The sequence below is a fragment of the Bos mutus genome, chromosome 5 (assembly GCF_027580195.1).
Source record: "Bos mutus isolate GX-2022 chromosome 5, NWIPB_WYAK_1.1, whole genome shotgun sequence".
In the NCBI taxonomy this organism is placed as follows: domain Eukaryota; kingdom Metazoa; phylum Chordata; class Mammalia; order Artiodactyla; family Bovidae; genus Bos; species Bos mutus.
The window spans coordinates 2,520,888-2,534,407 of NC_091621.1; positions in this window are offsets into that span (position 1 = coordinate 2,520,888).

Consider the following 13,520-nt stretch of genomic DNA (forward strand, 5'->3'; position numbering starts at 1 on the left):
AAACCCACTGGAATCAGGTTAATGATGTTGACTCCTGATTACCTCACCAGCAACCAATCAGAAGAATGTCCACGAACTGATGAGCCAAAATCTCCCTCTCTCACCAAGTCTTTATAAACCTTTCCCTGGAAGCCATTCAGGGAGTTTAGGTCTTTTAAGCACTATCTGCCTGGACTCCTCTCTTGGAGCCTTGCAATACACTGCATGTTCCTTCACCACAACCCGGTCTCAGTAGATTGGCTTTACCAGGAGCAGGCAGGTGGACCCAAGTTTGTTCATGTAACACATGCACTATACATGTTTAAGGAGTTGACTCATGTTCTGCAAACCAGTGTGGTGATGCTGCTGCTGCTGCTAAGTCACTTCAGTCGTGTCTGACTCTGTATGACCCCATAGATGGCAGCCCACCAGGCTCCCCCATCCCTGGGATTCTCCAGGCCAGAACACTGGAGTGGGTTGCCATTTCCTTCTCCAATGAATGAAAGTGAAAAGTGAAATTGAAGTCACTCAGTCGTGTCCGACCCTCAGCGACCCCATGGACTGCAGCCTTCCAGGCTCCTCTGTCCATGGGATTTTCCAGGAAAGAGTACTGGAGTGGGGTGCCATTGCCTTCTCCGAGTGTGATGAGCTACATGTAAAGCAAAGCATACACTAGAAATGTACACCTAGTAATTCTTCTTCACATTTTTTTTTTTTTTTACAGTTGATAAGATGTAAGGTCAAAAAAAAAAAAAAAACGCAGACATTTCTTTGCCAACAAAGACCCATCTAGTCAAAGCTATGGTTTTTCCAGTAGTCATGTATGATGTGAGAGTCAGACTGTAAAGAAAGCTGAGCACCGAAGAATTGATGCTTTTGAACTGTGGTGTTGGAAACGACTCTTGAGAGTCTCTTGGACTGCAAGATCCAACCAGTCCATCCTAATGGAAGTTGGTCCTGAATATTCATTGGAAGGACTGATGCTTAAGCTGAAACTCCAACAGTTCAGCCACCTGATGCGAAGAGCTGACTCATTAGAAAAGACCCTGATGCTGGGAAAGACTGAAGGTGGGAGGAGAAGGGGGCGACAGAGGATGAGATGGTTGGATGGCATCACCAACTCAATGGACATGAGTTTGAGTAAACTCCGGGAGTTGATGGTGATGGACAGGGAGGCCTGGCGTGCTGCAGTCCATGGAGTCGCAAAGAGTCAGACATGACTGAGCGACTGAACTGAACTGAAGGTCCAAAAATGTTATATGGTGAAAGAATTTTGCAATTTTTTATTTTGGCCCTTCCTTAATCCAAAATTCACTAACTTTTTGACTAATTTGATAACATTTTCAGTGGTATGATTGGTATAAAGTTTGAATAATGCCTCTGGAGTTTGGAACTCTTTTCTCCATTTGTATATACAATTCACTTATATATCATACTATTAAGCATTATTTGGTGCAAGGACTGAGGGGAGAAAACGTGACTGGATTACCAAAGAGGTCACTATTTTATTTCAAAATAGTACATTTCTATGGCTATCTGTCAGTATTTGCAAGGATTCAAAACTGACAGTTCCCTAGGCAGCAGAAGTAAATGGAACGCAAGCTCAATAAAATACACTTTCAGATACTCACTATTATATTTAATATTTTTTGGCTGAGGATTTATTCTTCACTCTGTGTTGTATGGAGACCTTTCCTTAATTTATATCTATAATGTTATTTTGAATTCCTCTTCACCATGTATTGTATGGAGATCTCTCCACAATTTACATTTGTAATACCATTACTATTTTCATTATTTTTATGTTTCAAAAAAGTACTTTTGAATCAGTAGTATTTTGCACTTTGCAGAATTTAACCCAAAGCAGAATAGTTCTTGTCATCACTTTTTAAAATATGACAGCACTCTAAATGTTGTCTTCATGGTTGTCATTAAGAAATTAGAGAGAAATTAGAGAAGATGTAGGAAACTAGCATAGAGCCAGACACACAGTAAGCAGCTCCATAAATGACAGTAAAGGCCAAGAGAGGTGCCGTCACAGAAGTAAACGGGAGCATGAAGACAACATTCAGATAAATGGCTTTATCCAATTTAATCTTCCAGATAACCCCACAAGCTTGATTCTACATTCTCCTCACCTGGATGCTATAGCCTAAGGGCTTACTCTAAATGTCACTTCTCAGGGAAAGTTTTCACAACTCTCTACCCCAGTCCCCAAACAAGGCTAGATAATCTTGTTCTCTGCTCCTATTCAATTCTGTAATTTCTACCTCATGGCACTTAATTTCTGGTTGATGCTTTGTTATCTTTACTCCCTCATTGGATTACATGTTTTATGAGGGTAGTGACTGTGACTGTTTTGTTCAGTGTTATACCCTTCGTAGCTTAGACAGTGATTAGTTTAAAAAAAAAAATAGAGTAAGGATTGGGTAAATGAATGAATGAATAAAATTGGGGTCCAGTGTTTTTTGAGATGCTAAAAATCTCATAGTCTGCAAATCTCATAGTCTGGGAGGTGTCTAGAGCTACATACTTATACTGAAGTCCTAATGCCAGGTACCTCAGAATGTGATGTTAGGAAATAGGGTCATTGTAGGTGCAATTACATGTATCTAGATCAGGTCATACTGGAGTAGGATGGCCCTTAATCCAAAATGACTAGCGTCCTTATAAAAATGAGGAATTCTGACACAGAGATACACACAAGGGGTGCATCCCCTGAAGAAGAAGGCAGGGACTTCCCTGGTGGCCCAGTGGCCGAGACTCCATGCTCTCAATGCATGGTGCCTGGGCTCAATCCCTGGTCAGGGAATTAAATCCCACATGCTGCAACTAAGGATTAGCATACTGCAACTAAAAAAAAGATACTGGGGGTTTCCCTGGTGGTTCAGTGGTAAAGAACCCACCTGCCAATGTAGGAGATGCAGGTTTGATCTGCATCTGGTGGGGGAAGATTTCCCCATGCCACAGAGCAACTAAGCCCTTACACCACAACTATTGAGCCTGTGCTCCAGAGCCCCGCAAGCTGCAACTACTGAAGCCCACACACCCTAGAGCCTGTGCTTTGCAACGGGAGAAGCCACCACAACGAGAATTCCATGCAGCAATGAGGACCCAGCACAACCATAAACAAATAAAAATATTAAAAGGAAAGATCCTGCATGCCACAATGAAGACTGAAGATCCTGCATGCCACAAGACCTGGCGTAGTGAAGGAAAAAAAAAAAAAAAAAAACCACGAAGGCAGAAATCAGTATGATGCTTGTCTAAGACTGCCAGTATACTACCAGAAACTAGGAGACATGGGACAGACTCTCCCTTACAATCTACGGAAAGAACCAATCCTGCCACCACCTCAGACTTCTAGCCTATAGACTTATGAGAAAGCGCATTTCTGTTTGTAAGACCAGCTTGCAGTTCTTTGTTACGACAGCCCTAACAAACTAATTCATGTCCCTTGAGTTTACTGTTCAGCCTTGTTAACCATTAAATTCAATTTATGTTTATCGAGTGTCATCAAGATCTTCAACATTAATTTAGATCCTATTAGGGGGAAAAACAGGAGAAATAAGAGCTGCTCTCCTTGGGAAAATACAAGTTTTTCTTCCTTTTTTTTCATTCCCAGAAGAAGTTCTGAGATTGTATCTATGTCAACCAAAATTATGTAGAACTGCTTTAAAAAGTAGAGGCCAAAACACTCTTTTACTGCATGAATCTATCTACTATTATGTGTTACCCAGCCAACACATATCTGTTCCAGTTAAGAATCTGCTTGGGAAGGGCTTTGAGATTAGAAGCTTGGTTGGTGCAAATATACTGATTTCGGACAAGGGATATTTTTTAACAAGTGTTGGGGGAAAATAGGTCACCTGTCTCCACCACAGGTACACGACTGCCATAAGGTCTTTAGTGAGTCGGGGTTCCCATCTCCTAAGAGTATTCTATGAACATATTGACAGTATCTATTAATTTTTTTAATTGATTTTTTTTTTTTTTTTTGGCCACACTGAGTGGCTTGTGAGATCTTAGTTCTCCAGCCAGGATCAAACTCATGCCCCCTGCAGTGGAAGTGCAGAGTCTTAACCACTGGACCACCAGGGAAGTCCATCTACTTATTATTCATTCTTTCCTCTAACAAATATTGGTGGAGAGCCTTGTCTGGGCCGGGCACTGTACTAAGAGCTGGAAATTTAACAGTGAGAAAAACCCAGCTCCCGCCTTTGAGGAACACGGCATTAAGTGCTGCTATGAGGAATTGCAAGACGCTGTCATGAGAGTTCATAGAGGAACATCTTAACTACCCTTGAGGAATCAGGAATAATCTCTAAGCTAATAGGATGGGGAGTGGGTGTATCTGGGGGAACATATTGTTTGAGGTGGAAGTAACAGGGTGTGCAAAAGTCCAGATTTGAGAGAAAGTGTATGCGTTCACCAAAAGAGATGGCAGGTGTTCATGTGTTCATGAACATGTGTTCATCTTCTGTGAGAACATGTGTTCGTCATCTTCGTGAGAACACCAAAATTGCAACTAGCTGCTAAACAATCGACAGGAGAATGTTGGAATCCACCCAAAAAAGATACCCCATGTCCAAGCACAAAGGAGAAGCTGCAACAAGATGGTAGGAGGGGCTCAATCACATTTAAAATCAAACCTCATACCCACCAGAGACACTTGAAGGGCATAAACAAAACCTTGTGCAGAGACTTCCCTGGTGGCACATTGGATAAGAATCCACCTGCCAAGGCAGGGGACATGGGTTTGACCCCTCATTGGGGAGGATCCCACATGCAGAGGAGAAACTAGGACCATGCGCCACAACTACTGAAGCCCATGCTCTCCAATGAAGAGTAGCCCGTTCCCCACAACTAGAGAAAGCCTGTGTGTAGCAACAAAGGCCTGCTGCTGCTGCTGCTGCTGCTAGGGCGCTTCAGTCGTGTCCGACTCTGTGCGACCCCATAGACGGCAGCCCACCAGGCTCCTCTGTCCCTGGGATTCTCCAGGCAAGAACACTGGAGTGGGCTGCCATTTCCTTTCAGTGAAAACTGAAAGTCAAGTCGCTCAGTCATGTCTGACTCTTATCGACCTCATGGACTGCAGGCTACCAGGCTCCTCGGTCCATGGGATTTTCCAAGCAAGAGTACTGGAGTGGGGTGCCATCACCTTCTCTGAACAAAGGCCTAGCATGCCCCAGAACAAATACATTTTAAAAACAAAAACCTGTGTGTACCGGGACCCAGGGAAAGGAGCAGTGACCTTCACAACAGACTGAACCAGACCTGCTTGTGAGTGTTTGAGGGTCTCCTGCAGAGGCATGGGTCAGCAGTGGTCTGCTGTGGGGGACAGGGTCTCTGGCAGCAGCAGTACTGGGAGGTGCAGTGTGTGGGTAAGCCCTCTTGGAGGAGGTTGACATTAGCCCCACTTAAAGCCATCAGGTAGGCGATCCATAAACTAGAGAACAACTCTACCAAAGAAGTTCTCACACTGCTGCGAAAGTTCTAGGCCTACATCAGACTTCCCAGCTGATGGATCCAACAAAGGGACTGAGAATCCCCAGGGAATCTAACTTTGAAGGTCAGTGGGATTTGATTACAGAACTTCCAGAGGACTGGGTACACAGAGACTCTGGGAGGGCACAAACAAAGCCCAGTGCGCACCAGGACCCAGGAGAAAGGAGCAGTGATCCCATAAGAGGCTGAGTCAGACTTGCCTGTTTGTATTTGGGAGTCTCTGGCAGGGGCATGTGTCAACAGTGGCCTGCGTAGGGTCAGGGGCACTGACTACAGCAGTCCTGGGAGGCACGGTGTGTTGGCATAAGTCCTTTTAGAGGAAGTCGCCATTACCCTAGCGTAGTTTGGCCTCAATGAAATTATGAGCCATGCTGTGTAGGGCCACCCAAGATGGACGGGTCATGGTGGAGAGCTCTGACAAAACCCCATGGTGGTCCATGGAGAAGGCAAAGGCAAACCACTTCAGCGTTCTTGCCTTGAGAACCCCATGAAAAGTATGAAAAGTCAAAAAGATATGACACTGAAAGATGAACCCCCCAGGTTGATACGTGTCCAATATGCTACTGGAGAAGAGTGGACAAATAGCCCCAAAAGGAATGAAGAAGCTGAGCCAAAGAGGAAACGATGCCCAGCTGTGGATTTGTCTGGTGATGAAAGTAAAGCCCAATGTTGTAAAGAACAATACTGCATAGGAACCTAGAATGTTAGGTCCATCAGTTCAATTCAGTTCAGTTGCTCAGTCATGTCCAACTCTTTGTGACCCCATGGACTGCAGCATGCCAGACTTCCCTGTCCACCACCAACTCCCAGAGCTTGCTCAAGTTCATGTCCATCGAGTCAGTGATGCTATCCAACCATCTCATTCTCCTCCCACCTTCAATCTTTCCCAGCATCAGGGTCTTTTCCAATGAGTCAGCTCTTCGCATCAGGTGGACGAAGCACTGGAGTTTCAGCTTCAGCATCAGTCCTTCCAATGAATATTCAAGAATGATTTCCTTTAGGACGGACTGGTTGGATTTCCTTGTTGTCCAAGGGACTCTCAAGCGTCTTCTCCAATGCCAGTTAAAAAGCATCAATTCTTCTTCTTCTTTTTTTTTTTAAAGCATCAATTCTTCAGCGCTCAGCTTTCTTTACAGTCTGACTCTCACATCCATACATGACTACTGGAAAAACTATAGCTTTGACTAGATGGACCTTTGGTGGCAAAGTAATGTCTCTGCTTTTTAATATGCTGTCTAGGTTGGTCATTGGAGAAGGCAATGGCGACCCACTCCAGTACTCTTGCCTGGAAAATCCCATGGACAGAGGAGCGTGGTGGGCTACAGTCCATGGGGTCGCGAAGAGTCGGACACAACTGAGTGACTTCACTTTCACTTTTCACTTTCATGCACTGGAGAAGGAAATGGCAACCCACTCCGGTGTTCTTGCCTGGAGAATCCCAGGGATGGGGGAGCCCAGTGGGCTGCGGTCTATGGGGTTGCGCAGAGTCGGACACGACTGAAGCGACTTAGCAGCAGCAGCAGGTTGGTCATAAATTTTCTTCCAAGGACCAAGCGTCTTTTAAGTTCATGGCTGCAGTCCCCATCTGCAGTGATTTTGGAGCCCCCCAAAATAAAGTCTGTCTCTGTTTCCACTGCTTCCTCATCTATTTGCTCTGAAGTGATGGGACCAGTGTCCTATCTTTTTTGCCTTTTCATACTCTTTAAGGGGTTCTCAAGGCAAGAATACTGAAGTGGTTTGCCATTCCCTTCTCCAGTGGACCACATTTTGTCAGAACTTGCCACCATGACCCATCCATCTTGGGTGGTCCTACACAGCATGGCTCAGTTTCATTGAGTTAGACCAAGGTTGTGGTCCACGTGATCAGATTGGTTAGTTTTCTGTGACTGTGGTTTTCAGTCTGTTTGCCCTCTGATGGAGAAGGATAAGAGGCTTATGAAAGCTTCCTGATGGGAGAGACTGACTGAGGGGGAAACTGGGTCTTGTTCTGATGGGCCATGCTCAGCAAATCTTTAATCCAATTTTCTGTTGATGGGTGGGGCTGTGTTCCCTCCCTGTTATTTACCTGGGGCCAAACTATGGTGTTTCCCTTGTGGCTCAGATGGTAAAGAATCCACCTGCAATGTGGGAGGCCTGGGTTCGATCCCTGGGATGGGAAGATCCCCTGGAGAAGGGAAAGGCTACCTTTATACAGAATACTCCAGTATTCTGGCCTGGAGACTTGGACATGACTGAGTGACTTTCACTTTCACAAACTATAGTGGAGTTTGTGAAAGTGGAGGTAGTGAAGATAATGGCGACCTCCTTCAAAAGGTCCCATGCATTCACTGCTACTGAGAGGGTAATAGGCAGGAAGGCCAGGGGTCTCCAAATGGAGGAAATAGCCTGCAAATGTCAGACATTTTTATCTCTCTTAAGCGGCAGGAGGAAACAAACTAGCAATATTTTTTCCTTCTCTATACAAATTTAAAGGGAGGTTTCTCTTAAAATACTGTGTTGCCATAATGACACCTGGTTTCGCCTGAAGTTAGCTATTCTTGAGCCTAGAGATGACCAATGCCTTTTCTTATGGAAATGTTCGTCTTAAGCTATGCTAATGTACTATGCCTTTACCCCAAACTCTGTCTCCAAGTCGGTTCCGCCTCTTGGCCCAGAACCTACTTGACAAACCAGTATGTTATACTCAGATATTGTTCCCCTAATCTATGTAAATGAAACTATTTGTATGGTGGTCTGACCTTCTTCAAGATTCAAGTTAATCATTTTATGGCCCAGGATAAACCATTTGGTGCCAAGATTATCCCAAAATGCATCTTACGGGGGAGGGGCCTGGTGCCATTCTGAATTTTAAGACATTCCTTTCTTTCATTAACTGCTAGTGACTATATAACATCCAGCTGAAGACTAGCAGGGGGGTACTCTTTCTGCCCCCTTCTGATGCCTATGTCAGAAGCTTTCTCTATCTCCTTTATACTTTAATAAAACTTTATTACACAAAAGCTCTGAGCGATCAAGCCTCGTCTCTGGCCCCAGATTGAATTCTTCTCCTCCGGGGGCCAAGAATCCCGGTGTATTCGCGTGATTCAACAACAACCTTTCACTACACTCAGTGCCCCCAAGCCTGCAGCAGGCTACACCGACCCACGCCTCCACCAGAGACTCCTGGACACTCACAGGCAAGTCTGCGTCAGTCTCTTGTGGGGTCACTGCTCCTTTCTCCTTGGTCCTGGTGCACACAAGGTTCTGTTTGTGCCCTCCAAGAGTCTGTTTCCCCAGTCCTGTGTAAGTTCTGGTGGCTCTATGGTGGGGTTAACAATGACCTCCTCCAAGAGGACTTATTCCATACCCAAGTCTGCTGGTCCCTTGCCCCTGCGGCAGTCCACTGCTGACCTGTACCTCCACAGGAGACACTCAAACACAGTTCTGTCTCAATTCTCTAGGGGGGTCTCTGGGTCCTGGTGTGCACAAGGTTTGTTTGAACCCTCTGAGTGTCTCTGGCAGGTATGCGGTTTGATTCTAAATGTTAGGTCCATGAGTCACAGTAAATTGGAAGTGGTCAGAAAGGAGACTGCAAGAGTGAACATTAACATTATAGAAATGAGTGAACTAAAATGGACTAGAATCAGCAAATTTAATTCAGATGATCCTTATATCTACTAATGTGGGCAAGAATCCCTTAGAAGAAATGGAGTAGCCCTCATAGTCAACAAAAGAGCCCAAAATGCAGTACTGGGATGCAACCTCAAAAATAACAGAATGATCTGTTCATTTCCAAGGCAAACCATTCACTATCACAATAATCCAAGTCTGTGCCCCAACCACTAATGCCAAAGAAGTTGAATAGTTCAATGAAGACCTACAAGACCTTCTAGAAATAATGCTTTAAAAAGATGCCTTTTTCATCATACAGTCTGGAATGCAAAAGTAGGTCAAGAGACCCTGGAGTAACGGGCAAGTTTGGCCTTGGAGTACAAAATGAAGCAGGACAAAGGCTAACAGAGTTTTGCAAAGAGAATGCACTGGTCATAGTAAACACCCTCTTCCAACTTCACAAGAGATGACTCTACACATGGACATCACCAGATGGTCAATACCAAAATCAGACTGATTATATTCTTTGTAGCTGAAGATGGAGCTCTATACAGTCAGCAAAAACAAGGCTGGGAGCTGACTGTGGCTGAGATCATGAACTCCCTACTGCCAAATTCAGACTTAAATTGAAGAAAGTAGGAAAAATCATTAGACCATTCAGGTATGATCTAAATCAAATCCCTTATGATTATACAGTGGAAGTGACAAATAGATTCAAGGGGTTAGGTCTGATAGAGTGCCTGAAAACTATGGGAAAATAGCTGAGAAAAGAGAAACCAAAGGCAAAGGAGAAAAGGAAAGATATACCCATCTGAACGCAGAGTTCCAAAACATAGCAAGGAGAGAGATGAAACCCTTAAGTGAACAATGCAAATAATAATAATAGTACAGGAAAACAATAGAATGGGTAAGATTAGAGAACTTTTCAATAAAATTAGAGATATTAAGGGAAGTTTCATGCAAAAATGGGTACAATAAAGGACAGAACTAGCAAGGAGCTAACAGAAGCAGAGGAGATTAAGAAGAGGTGGCAAGAATACACAGAAGAACTATACAAAAAAGATCTTGACCCAGATAACTACAGTGATGTGATCAGTCACCTAGAGCCATATATTCTGGAGTGTGAAGTCAAGTGGGCCTTAGGAAGCATTACTACAAACAAAGCTAGTGGGAGTGATGGAATTCCAGCTGATCTATTTCAAATCTTAAAAGATGATGCTGTTAAAATGCTGCACTAAATATGCCAGCAAGTTTGGAAAACTCAGCAGTGGCCACAGGACTGGAAAAGGTCGGTTTTCATTCCAATCCAAAAGAAGAGCAATGCCAAAGAATGTTCAAACTACGGCACAATTGTACTCATTTAACAGGCAAGCAAGGTAATGCTCAAAATCTTTTAAGCTAGGCTTCAACAGTATGTGAACTGAGAACTTCCAGATGTACAAATTGGACTTAGAAAAGGCAGAGGAACCAGAGATCAAATTACCAACATTTGTTGGATCATAGAAAAAGCAAGGGAATTCCAGAAAAAACATCTACTTCTGCTTCATTGACTATGCTAAAGCCTTTGACTGTGTGGATCACAATAAACTGTGGAAAATTCTTACAGACATGTGAATACCAGACCACCTTACCTGCCTCCTAAAAACTTGTATGTAGGTCAAGAAGCAACAATTAAAACCAGACAAGGAACAACAGACTGGTTCCAAATTGGGAAAGGAGTACATTAAGACTGTATATTGTCACCCTGCTTATTTAACTTATATGCAGAGTACAGCATGTGAAATGTTGAGCTGGATAAAGCTCAAGCTGGAATCAATATTGCTGGGAGAAATATCAATAACCTCAGATATGCAGATGACACCACCCTAATGGCAGAAAGGGAAGAGTAACTAAAGAGCCTCTTGATGAAGGTGAAAGAGGAGAGTGAAAAAGCTGACTTAAAACTCAGCATTCAAAAAACTAAGATAATGGCATCCAGTCCCATCACTTCATGGCAAATAGATGGGGAAAAAATGGAAACAGTGACAAAGTTTGTTTTCTTGGGCTCTAAAACCACTGCAGATGGTGACTGAAGCCATGAAATTAAAAGACTCCTGCTCCTTGGAAGAAAAGCTATGACAAATAGACAGTGTATTAAAAAGCAGAGACATCACTTCGCCAACACAGGTCTGTATAGCCAAAGCTATGGTTTTTCCAGCAGTTGTGTACAGATGTGAAAACTTGACCATAAAGAAGGCTGAGTGCCAAAGAGATGATGCTTTCAAACTGTGGTGCTGGAGAAGACTCTTGAGTGTCCCTTGGACAGCAGGGAGATCAAACCATTCAAACCTAAAGGAAATCAGTCCTGAACATTTATTGGGAGGACTGATGCTGAAGCTGAAGCTCCAATATTCTGGCCACCCTATGGGAAGAACGGATTCATTGTAAAAGACCCTGATGCTGGGAAAGATTGAGAGCAAGAGAAGTGGGTGGCAGAAAATGTAATGATTGGATGGCCTCACCAACTCTATGGATGTGAGTTTGAGCAAACTCAGAGAGATAGTGAAGGACAGGGAAACCTGCCGTGCTACAGTCCATGGGGGTCACAAAGAACTGGACAGGACTGAGCGACTGAACAGCAACAAACAAAATATACGTTCAGGGGACTACTGGTGGCTTATGATAGCTGAAGCAGTAATATAAAATAGTGAGGTTAAGTGAGGAAATCAGAGAGGTTCCTCCATTCAAAAGCTTGTCTACCACACTGAGCTGTTTGGAGATTGTTCTCCTGGCTTTTCCCAGGAGTACAAGGCATCCTATGGAATCTGTAAATCAGAGTGCCTGGTTCCCAAGACAGAGAGGTCACAACACTGAGTAGATAATCTGAGCAGAACTCACCCAGGAAGAAGACGACAAGCCATGAACTCGGAGATAAGCTATGGATTGGTAATTAGAGGAGAGGTAAGGCATCAAGAGAGAATATTGGTACCAAGCTAAATTTAATTGGATGACAAAGTGAAGAGTCTAGGAGTTCAGACACAGAACAAGCAGCAAATAGTGCCTAGACCTAGGGTAGATTAGCAGTGGACAAGAAAGGGTTCCTCCAAATCAATGGCTTTTCAATCAATATGTAAGAATGTCCACTCTCTCCAAGCTGATTTATTAATACAAGCTAAATACAATATCAATCAAAACGTCATTGATGGACTTTCCAGGTGATACAGTGGGTAACAATCTACCTGCCAATGCAGGGGACATGGGTTCAATCCCTGGTCCAGGAAGATTTCACATCCCTCAGAGGAACCAAGCCCGTGTGTCACACCTACTGAGCTTGAGAGCCCACTAGCCACGGCTACTGAGCCTGCATGCTGCAACCACTGGAGCCCATGTATCTAGAGCCCGTGTTCTGCAACAAAAGAAGCTGCCACATTGAGAAGCCCCCGCTCGCAGCAACTACAGAATAGCCACGCAGCAACAAAAACCCAGCACAGCCAAAAAAACAAAAAAATTATATATATTCTTCATTGACAAGCTTATTCTAAATTTATATGGAAACACAAGGAATTTTTTAAAGTTCATTTATATCATTTTTTTTATTCCAAATACAAGTGATAGCATATCTTTGTCTTTCTTTGACTTACTTCACTCAGAATGATAATATCTAGATCTTGTTCTTTTTTTATGACTGAGTAGTATACCACATCTTTATCCATTCATCTGTTGATAGACATTTGGGTTGCTTCCATACCTTGCCTGTTGTAAACAGTGCTGCTGTAACACTGGCGTGCATGCACATTTTTGAATTCGAGTTTTCTCTGGATATATACCCAGGAGTGGGATCACTGGATCATATGGTAACTCTATTTTTCATTTTTTGAAGAATCTCCATACTCTTCTTCATAGTGGCTGAACCTATTTACATTCCCACCAAGAAACACAAAGGATGTTAAAGAGCCAAAGCAATGCTGAAAACTGAGGAAAACCAGACACTATTACAGACACAAGGAGAGACAGACAGATCAATGGAACCTAACAGTTCAGAGGTATACTCACACATATATGGTCAACTGATTTTTTCGCCAAGGCACCAAGTCAATTCAGAGGAAGATAGAGGATTTTTAAAAAAAAACAAATGGTACAAGAATAAATGAATATTATTTATGAAAAAAATTAAAAAGGGGGGACTTCCCTGGCGATCCAGTGGTTAAAATTCCACACTTTCACTGCAGGGGTGATTCACTGATTCCTTTTCAGGGAGCTATGATAATGCATGCCATTCAGCCAAAAAAGAAAAGAAAAAAAAAAAATTCATACCCAAAATAAAAGAATATAAACAAGTCCTTGAAATCAATAGTACAAAGGCAAACATTCCCCCAAATGGTCAAAGACTTAAAGACACTTGAAAAACAGTTATGAATGGGCGGTATGCAAATGTTACTAGTCTTCAGAACATTGAAAACAAA